At 38.4% G+C, this 10,736-nt stretch overlaps 1 protein-coding gene across 1 annotated transcript in view; it reads right to left on the bottom strand.

Moving 5' to 3' along the window:
- The window catches only part of TRIML1 (tripartite motif family like 1), a 53,831-nt gene extending 46,798 nt beyond the window's left edge, over positions 1–7,033 (bottom strand). The window contains exon 1 of the mRNA XM_077848828.1: positions 7,009–7,033. The gene's annotated coding sequence lies outside the window, so the exon portion shown is untranslated. The remainder of the gene's footprint in view (positions 1–7,008) is intronic.
- Between the last annotated feature and the right edge of the window lie 3,703 nt (positions 7,034–10,736).

Here is a 10,736-nt window from a genome sequence, read left to right as displayed (position 1 = left end):
GAACAAACAAACAAAAAAACAAGTCGGGGAGGAGCAGAGGAACATGGATGAGCAGACTGCTGAGTGTAGGGCCAGGAGTGGGACTCGATCCCACAACCTGAGCTGAAATCAAAAGTCTAAAATCAAGAATCGGAGGCTCAACCATCTGAGCCACCCAGGTACCCCTGGAACTGATTTTTAATTGACTATTTAGAATTTTCAAAATTTGCTTTTACTGTATCATACGGATAATTTGTGTGTGGGTAAAGATGTAAGTTTAGAAGAAATATTTGCACATCTTCACAGCAAATCACAAGAAGCCTTGGGGGAAAAATAGCCCTGATCTGAGAAGTGTAGGGGGTTAGGTTAGGTGAGTGATTGAAAGTAAAACAATTATTGGAAACACTGAGATTAAGGACTTGGAGTAGTGGCTCTCAAGCCTCTTTACAATTTCCTGAGTGAAATGATGCATCATGTAGGCAAATGTGAGAATTAATGTCTCTAAGTCTCTACTGTCATCTTCAAATTTCTCCTGCTTCTGCAACTTAACTATTAAGAACTATTTCAAAAACTTAGAAACCAGGAGAATACAGTATGTCCTTTCAGTGCTGCTCTGGGACATCAACAAGCACAAAAACATTATTTAAATTCTCTAGAAAAATGTATCTGCATTTGACTTTGGTACTTACCATTAGACGAGAACCCAGATACTGAAGTTTAGGACTTTATTTTTTATTTTTATTTTTTTTATTTTATTTATTTATTTATTTTTATTAATATTTTATTTTATTTTTATTTAATATATATTTATTTTTATTTTATTAATATTAATAATAAATAATATTTATTATTATTTTTTTTATTTTTATTTTTATTTATTTTAGTAATCTCTCCACTCAAGAGGGGGCTTGAGCTCACTACCCCAAGATCAAGAATCATGCTCCTGGGGCAGCCCGGGTGGCTCAGTGTTTAAGTGCTACCTTCAGCTCAGGGCCTGATCCTGGAGACCCAGGATCGAGTCCCATGTCAGGCTCCCTGCATGGAGCCTGCTTCTCTGTTTGCCTGTGTCTCTGCCTCTCTCTCTCTCTCTGTGTATGTGTGTGTGTCTCATGAATAAATAAATAAAATCTTAAAAAAAAAAAAAGAATCCTGTTCCTCTGGACCAGCCAGGTACCCCTGAACTTACATGTTATATGAGGATTTGTCTGGTAGGAAAACGACCCCCTGGTTTTATTGCCCTGTAGAATACTAACCAGTTTTGTATCTAACCTAAACAATCTTACTTTAACATCCTTTTCGTAGTTTTGATGATCTGTAAATTGCTTCTCATTCCTCTTGGAACCAACTTTTTCTGATTCCCTAACAAATTGCTGAGTTGAACAAAATTTTGACCTGTTTCTGTGTATATTTGTATGAGAATCATGTGATTAAGCCTTTGAAAGAACAGCTTTGACACAGCCTACTGACCCTCTGAACAGAGATGCCCCAAGCACCCTTGCAGCCACAAGGACTGCACGTGCAAAACTCTATACTTTAGTTACCACTGCTCCATCCCCATTTTTTGCAAACTCTGGCTCATTCTTCACATCTTAGTATAAGTGTTACTCTTAAAGGAGCCTTCCTTAGCATCCTTAACAAGAATGAATCCTGGGGCATCCCTTGTACCAGGTTCTTGTTATGGAAAGCCCAGTTGCAATTTTTAGATTTGGGCAATTCTTCGATTGCCTTCCCCATGAGACTGTAAACTCCTTGAGAGTAAGAACTATGTCTGTTTCTGTTCATCCTTCTAATATTCTGGTGGTAAATACCCCTGAGCATGTAAATTCTCAAATATATACTGAAAGAGAGGAAAAAAGCACTGAGTAGTATGGTAGCTTGTGGGGCTGTTGGGTGATGCCAGAATGTCAGAGTCCTGGAGTGGAGAGATGTACCTGTGTCAAAACTAAAAAATGAGTAAAGAATATTCATATGAAGTGACTTAGTTGGCTGAGGCAGCCATAATAAGTACCACAAAATGGGTAGCCGGAACAACAGGTGTATTACCTCCTAGTTCTGGAGGCTAGCCATCTAAAAATCATGGTGTTTTTAGAGTTAGGTCCTTCTGATGACAGTTGCATGTCACTTTCCTAGCTTCTGGTGGTTTGCTGAGAGTCTTTGGTGTTTCTTGGCTTATTGATAACACCCCCTTCTCTGTCTTTATCTTCACTTGGCATTCTCCCTATGGCTCTGTCTCTTCACATGACTTTTTCTTTTTAATGAGGGAATGAACCATTTATATTGGATTAGGGCCCACACTACAGTATGTCTTCATTTTAACTTAATGACCCTATTTATAAACAAGGTCACACTCAGGTACAGGGAGTTAGGACATCTTGTGCATATGGCAGGGGAAGTAGAGACAATGACAGTTCAACCCATAGTAAATTGGTTTGTCTAGAAATTTTTAATGTGCAGTAGCAGGTTTGCAAATTCGGTTTATCCTAAAATCACCTGAGGAGCTCTTAAAAATCTGAATATTTAAGCCACCCCTCTTGACACACGCCAATTACCTTCAAGTTTTGGGTTGGAACCCAGGCATCATTTTTCCAAAGCTCCCTTGGTGGTTACAATATGCAGACAAGATTAAGAAGAAAATTAGTAGAGACAAGAAACAAAACTGGTTTGGTCAGGGTCAAAGCCTTTTGTGTGGCTTGCAATTGCATGTCTTAAAACTTAAGGACATGGTGATAATACTGGGGAGGTGGACTATTTGGTTTTCAGATGAGAGGAAGTTATACATAGTCTCTAGTGATGAGCAAGTGTGCGTAGTTCACATGACTGGGACTACCAATCAGACTGCTGTTTAAGGAAAATTGTTGGTAACGTATAATTAGAAATTGCTTTAGGAGACCATATGTCTTGGAACTCTGGGCTAAGTAAGAGAAGGATATTGGATCCTCAGAGCCTCCAGTGGTTGGGAACACCTGGATTATCCAACCACGCTGGGGAGCTACTGCTACCCTTAAAACACTTTACATATGGCAAGGGTTTTTTTTTGCTTGGGGTACTTTTAAGTTAAAAACCCAGTTTCATTCTCTGGTTATAACTTGGAAATAGTGCTCTACAAATGTGTAGCAAAGTCCAGCTGTGAGGCTCTTTATAGCTGAACTACTGATACCTTTCTGGGTTAAGAATAAGGGAAGGCTCACAGCTGCTGCCAATCTAGACCTACTCCTACCTTCAGTTGAGAGTCAGGGCAGGCTGCTTGAAATCATCTGTCTGGGAATAAAAGAAGGAAAGGTAAGTGACCTCACTGCAGTTAATTTTCTTGATCTTGTATAAAGCAAGGAAAAGATAAAGAGAAGATAAAGAATTCATGGAGAAGTCATTTGAGGTTCTGATTTCTTGGCTTTTCTGATTAGAGTGTGATAAACATCATCCATCAGTGGTCCATGGAAGTTAAAAAGCACATAGGGAATGTGAAAAGATGGAGAAGGTTACAATTTAGTTGTGTCTTGACAAATTGGAAAGTTGAGAGAATGGGAAATTTGCCCTGAAAAGAACCTAGTGTCAGGTTGGAAACTTATACCCACAAGAGAAGAAGAATTCTCTGCAGCAGATGAATGGGGTAGGATGACAAAAAGGATATTTAATTTAAATATTACATATTAAGGTAATTTAAGTTTGTAATCTATTGTCTGCAAGGTAAAGTTCTAAATACTTTATATGTATCATCTCATTCTTTTAACTCTAAGAGGTAGATTTTTTACTTTAATTTACAGAGACAGACATGCTAAAAATCACCAAATAGTAATACAGACTTAAACTGGCAATTTAATCTTTCCACCCACACAGATTGTATCTCCCTAAAGGTATTCAGTCAGATAACTGGGATTGACTGGAAGGAAAGGTGGGGGAAGTAAAAGCCTGATAAGATGTAAAGGTGAAATTCACATTTCTCAAAAGTGGTTGATGGAGAGTTAAATGAATTTTGTGAAAACAGTTTTACATTATGTATTTGTAGAGTAAAATTTTTAATTAAAAAGATTACAACTGAGGTGAATTTTTTTCTGAATATTTTAACGAGTTTGTGTTTATTCTAATGAACAGTCTCTAGTCAGCTAGTCTGCATTGTGTTTCTTTTTTCAGATAGAACTATGTGGTCATTCCAGATACTTGAGATACTAGTGGATTTTTCTCTGAGAAGGTGGGTGGATCTGAGGGTGGAAGAGTACTTGTTATAACCTCCTGAGCTTTTGTTCTTTGGCCTATGAAATTTCTGAAGCTAAAAGCTATTCCTACATTTGATGTTGAAATTTAGAACTTCAGAGATGAGGAACTGTAAGTGTAATTTTTCTCTGAAAATATACTATCCTTTTTGCCATTGTGGAGTTAGGTGGCTTGCTTTGGAGGGAAAGGCAGAGACACTAGTTTCCTGGGTCGAGTAATTTGAGGAATTGGAAAAGGTGTATGATATGCTTCACCTCTTTAGGACCAAAGCCTCTTTAAAAACCTATGAAAAAAACATGTGAAAATCCATCAAGAATATCTTCCCCACCCTCAGAGCCCACAAGGTTCCCAAATGTGCCAACCTCTCAGGCATCCCATGCTTTATGTAAGCTTCAGGGTTCACTTTGTTTTGATTTACTCTGGAGTCATCACTGGCTCCTCTATTTCACTCCCATTCTACATTCAGTCTGTCAGCAAGTGCTGTTAGCTCTTTCATATATATCACAATTCAAAGTTGTTTTTTTTTAAACAACTTTCGTCTTACCACACTAGTCCAAACTAGACGGCTGTGGTGGCTTTCCACTCTTGTCTTCGTTAATCTACTCTCCACAAGGAAGACCTCCCCTGAACGTTCTATCTCATTCTCTTCCTCTTTCATTATTTCCTTTATAGCATCAGTAATTACCTGGATTCATATTTATCTATCTTCTCTCTCAGGAATGTAAACCGTGATAGCAAGGGTTTTGAATGAATGGTGAACAATACAATCAACAAATATCAACTGATCGGTATATGCCCTGTACTTTACTTAAGCGAACAAAACAAAGATCCCTGACATCAGTGGACAGATAAGACAGCTTGACATTGGAACTTTGGAGTATTATTTTGTCTAAGGAACTCTCTAAGAATTGTTTGTTTTGTCCATAGATCACTACTAATGAAATAGAGTTCTCTAATATCCTTTTATCATGATCCAGTGGACCATCAGGTTTTCCCAAGCATGTCTCTGAATATGACTTAAAAAAATCAGAGCTTAGTTTTTTTCTGATCCAATAGACCAGCTTTCTGGCTCAGATCTAAAGCCTGAGATAAATACGGGGCCTGGGGGGAGGGGGCAGGGGAGAGATGGATGCCTAATTGACTTGCTTCAAATAATAGAATTTACTGTGAGGAGGGGTTAAATCTTTTCTGTCGTTAAGAACAGATATTTGTTTATACATGCACAACAGTTTATTCTTACTGCATAGATGGAATAGAGCAATTCAGGCCTTGGAGACAAAGATCACAAAAAGTGTCTACTAAAGAGAAGGCTATAGCTACTCATAAAAATGGATCACTGTAGGTTAAGATTTTGTACCAACTAGAAATCCCAAGAGCTATTACCCTGTTAGTTCATGATGGTTGCTCTGGGAAATACCCCAGTGGCTTTCACATGAGTATCAAAGTCCCAGGTGTTCTGTTTGGCTAATGGTTTTTCAGTCCTGAAGCATTTAGTGTTCCTCTCTTTGGTTACTTTTCTCTAAACTCATTTCTACACAAGATTTAAAACTTCAGTATCTAAGAGAAGATACTACATATCATTAGGTGTCATAAGTATCCATACATATATGCACACATACAAACCTATATAATACCAGTAGCTAGTTGAGAACGTGATGGGGTTTATTCTCCCAGTGAAGGGTTAGTGGCGTATTCTTTTTGACAATACAGCCTTACTTTTATAGCATATAACACAAATCATGCATTTTCTCTTTGTAAAATATGTCTTATTTACCTCTGTCCCACCTTAAACACTGTGGAAGTCCACAATAGCTATTCATTAAGTATTGGTGAATGGTGGACGTTTTGTTAAAAAATAAATGGACTTTTAATGTGTTGGTTGATGTTATGTTACAGAAAAGAGAGAAAAAAACTTTTAAAAGTTAAGGCTTGCAAACTGGACAATGAAACATAGGCCCCTAGATGGTTTCTAGAATGCTGGCAATCAGGTTTATCCCTTGCCCCAAGGCAGACTTGAAAACCAAAAGGGAAGACCTGATATTCGGTGTTTCTTATGGTTTCCCAGCTACTTTTTAACTACCCTACTCATAGATAAAAATGAACAACAGGGGCACCTGCTTGGCTCAGTCGATTAAGCATTGGACTCTTCATTTCGGCTCAGGTCATGATCTTGGAGTGGTGGTCTGGCCCAGGGTGGGCTCCATGCTGAGTCTGCTTGGGATTCCCTCTCTCCCTCCCCTGTTACCCCTCTCCCCTTCCTGTTTGCACATACTGTCTCTCAAATACATAAATAAAATCTTTTTTTAAAAATACCAACAAATGAGTTAAGAAAAATATGGAATGTATAGACAAAGACGAATAGTAGGAAGTAGAATTTGAAGGAAAACCTCAAAACCATTAATTTCCTCAGAGAAATGAAAAGATATTCTAGAGATACTGTGTACATATAAACAAGAAATAAAGAACTCTTCTATATAAAAAACAGCAGTAATGAAATTCAGTAAAAAAGGTTGGAAGAAAAAAAAAGGAAATATCCTAGAGAGAAAAGCAAGAAGATGAAAAACATTTGAAAAAGGTAAATCTAATCCAGGGAGTTTACTTCTGATCCATGGGAATTACAAGGAGAACTGAGAAAGTGGAGGGAGCAGAGGAAAATTATATACACATTTTAAATTGATGGATTTTACATTGAAAGGGTCCCTCACGTGCCAGTGCAATGAGTGAAAACATCCATACCAAGTTAGAACATTATCAGGGATCAGGAGGATAGAGAATAGGTCACGCATACAAAATCCAATTTCAGAATGGCTTTGGACTTACCAATATCAGTACAAGAAAAGTCAAAGGAGTCCTGCCTTTCCCAGTTCTGGGGAGAAATGCTTCCAAGCTTACATCCCATTCCTAGCCAAGCGATCAATTTAGTGATGCAATATCTCTGCTCGCAAAGCCGTAACAGAATGCTCTATTAACAGTGAGGGAGGGGAGTACCACGGTAAAAAAGAATCTCAGAAGTGGTAAGTAGAACACAGCAAAGAGGGAAGGGAATTACCAAAATGATGGGGAAGGACAGAATTCCCAGAATGTCAGCAAGTGCTTGCCCAAAGTAGAACAAAGACTCACAGAAGGATGTGGAAAAAATAAATAGAACTTGATGGATGTCTGACCATCAAGAGCTTGATCGCTCCAGAGGAAAGTTGAAGGGATGAGTGACTAGTACATTTGAAAACATAAGGAAAGAAAACATAGGGAAAAATGAGGCAATTGTTAACTCTACAGAAAACAATGTTGATTATTGAAGAGTATTTATATTTGCTCAGCTGAAGGATATTTCTTAGGTCCAAAAGTTCACAGTGAAAAGTGATTTAACCAAATGTTAGCATGACTGTATTGGAATGATGGGGCAGGGAGAGTTTATCTGGGAGGAGTAGGGGATAATATCATTCTGATTTCTTAGAGTAGGGAGCTACTGATAACGCCTAAAAAAGAAGCATAAAGAAATCTGTTGATTCTGCAAGTACTGAGGTGTTTGTGGCTGGGTTGCAGGCATGGAGGGAGGTGGAAGATTTGCAGCTGTAGTTTTCATTGTGATTTTTAAAAAATTATAAACCTTAATAGCATGTCTTGATCTTATGAACTAAGGTATTTATCTGTAAAAAGTAAATGCAAAACACCGGAGAATAAGGGGTGTACTGTAACCACAAATTTAATCCCAGAGGTTCCCTGGGGTATCAGATTATTTCTATGACAATTAGAATATTAAAGTATTCTAACTGAGGTGTTATCAAGACCTTCGGAGCTCGTGAGAAAATGTATTTAATTCCAAAGAAAAGGAAAACATACATACTTCAAATTCACCAATTTAAAGAGGGAAATGAGAAAAAAAGCTAATGGAAGGCAAGGAGGCAAGGCACTGAATGCCCAGGGAGCTCCTCAGACAAGCTTGAATGCTGGCAAATAACGTGAAAATTTGTAAAGATAAACTATCCACCACTGTAGAGTTGCAGAAGTTCACACTTGTGAGAAACTTAATAATAGGAAGGTCTAATACAAAAAAAGTATTCTTATAAGAACATATCTAAAGAAAAATAAAACACATGGAGATGTTCTAGTGAGGATTTGGTACAGAGACCCAGTGTTCAGCTACTGGCTATTTTGTAGTGATTTTGGTCTCCACCAATACTACAGTGTTGCCTTAAATGTGGGTCTAACAAAAGACTTGTGCTTTTTAGGCTAATGGTTTCCAAGTTTGATAGCTGTAAGTGAGTAGTAAGCACTGGTTTGAATCCTGGATGGATGAGAATTGTTTTAAATATTTAAAACTAATAAAATAAATGTATTACTCTTAATTAATATTTGACAAGTTGATATGATGTGATGTAATTTATATTAAGTTAATAGTGACAATTAATATGTCCTAAATTAATAAAATTACAATTGTGGGAATACAGTGATCTGCCAGGAACTCAGAATAATAGGAGATTGGGAATAATAAACTTCGGGGCTGACTGACTTTTCTACCCCTCCTTTTGCAGGCTAACTATGTGTTCTGACACTAGATCCCAACATTTGTAGAATTTCTAGAAGTGGAAATGTGAACAAATCGTGTCTGTATTTTTGAATGGTAACTTAAGCACTGCATATAAGTTTTATGATTCAGCTTAAAACTGCACTTTGGGATCTATCATGAGACTTGTACAAAGAATGTCAATAGCAGCTGGAAGATGCACCATGTCTGCCCTTGCTCTTCGTGGCTGCCTTCCTCCAGTGAAGTTTCTCTAGTACTGACAAAAATAATTGGGGAATGTCCTGTGACCTTACTAGGGGTTTGTGCATCTATTTCTGCGTGTGCTCCTGCCAGTGTGTAGCTCACTGAACATGGTCTCCCTTTGCCATAACTGCATCAAGTAACAGGCAGCACCAAATGTGCTACAACTCCCATAAAGAGGGGCGGTGAGTTGGAGTCTGTTCCAACAGCCCCACCATCTATCTGAAGGCTGGTCTCTGTTCTCTGTTCTCTCCACCCTCTGCCACACTCCATCCATCCTCCCCTCCCTTCCTTTCTCCACCTTGACCAGGGCAGGGTCTTTCATTGACCACAGATGGTGCTGATAGTTCTAGGTACTCATCCAAACAAGAGCACCCGAAGTGGGGTGAGGGGAGAGGAGGTATCTGTTTTTTAGATCCTTACAGGACTATGACCACTGCCTACCCTCACAATTAGACTGCCAGAAAGCAAAATTATGTTTATTATATTTAATGCAGTAATGGAAGATACATGGGAGTGTGGAGCTGAATAAAGGAAACCATTTGAAATGGAACCATGAGGCCAGAAAAGGCACTCTCATGCCATACTACTCCTTGCAGCCCACCGCAGATCCCTCAGGAAGAAGCCTACAGTACCCCAACTTACAGAAGGAAGGTTTTCTCTTCGCCAGGCAACAGCTTAGCCAATTAGAGACTGTCACATTAAGCAAATGAAAAGCCATTGTACTTCATACTCCCAGTTCACTTGAATGAATTTTTTGTGTATAACAGTCCCACCCAACTCCACTCTTTCCTCTTTTTAAAGAGTGCCCTCCTTTATTCTACAGAATAGTGTATAGTTTTGTGGGGGTTTTCGTGGCCTGAATTGCAGTTCTCTCCTCCCAAATAAACTCATTTTGCTAGTAAAATAAGCGGTAGTTTTATTTTTAAGGTTAACAGGCTACAAGTAGGGTCTCAAGGGGGGGGGGGATTAGAGAATAATATTTATAGGGTTTTAAGGGCCTGTGTCAGGTAATTTCTAAGGTGGGTTTTGCAAGGCAGAGAGTTAATAGAGTTTGAGCCTAGATTGTGACTTCACCGCATTGGATCACAGTGAGGCTAGGGGTTTAAGCAAATATTGATGAGCATGCTGTTGTTCTTGCTACTCAAGTCATTTTAGGTGGTTCATAGTCTTATCTTTCAGGAGTAAATTGCCTAAGGTCAGTTGCTTTGGTCTTAGTAATGTTTAACATAGGGGTGGGACATTATGTTGTTTTCAGTTCTCATCTCTTAAGCATAAATTTTCATAGTAGTTTTCAGAAGACTGCCCTTACCTAAACTGGGTCATGCACAGACTTAGATAAAATAACTTAATGTGCTTCTCTGTATATCTCTGGGTGTGTGGAGAGATAAGTGTCATAAAAATTAGATCACATTAGAGATGCTTTTTTTCTTCCTTGTTTTTATTTGCTTAGTTTGAAAGCATTATCAGCCTCTTCCAGTTCCTGTTTCTCCCACTTGAAGCCAGTAGACTTCTTTAATCCTAACCCTGATAGTTTCACTAGTAGCCCCCAATGCGAGAGCCAATTGTTGCATTCTCAGGAATTGTGCCAGCCAGTTGACATCACACTCAGACCTTATAATCAGTCATGCTGAATGTGTATGTACACCATGCTGAAAATTAGTGCTGCTCACCCTCAGCTGGTTGTTAAACATTTACCACTACAGCACTGCCTATAGGTGCCACTCTTTAACCAAGTATTTGATTTTCTAATTACTATAATTAATTTTTCAGAAAAAAATCA

Source organism: Canis aureus, chromosome 15, assembly GCF_053574225.1.
Source record: "Canis aureus isolate CA01 chromosome 15, VMU_Caureus_v.1.0, whole genome shotgun sequence".
Taxonomy (NCBI): domain Eukaryota; kingdom Metazoa; phylum Chordata; class Mammalia; order Carnivora; family Canidae; genus Canis; species Canis aureus.
The sequence above is the reverse complement of the archived record's forward strand: the minus strand, read 5'-3'. Positions and strand labels throughout refer to the sequence as shown.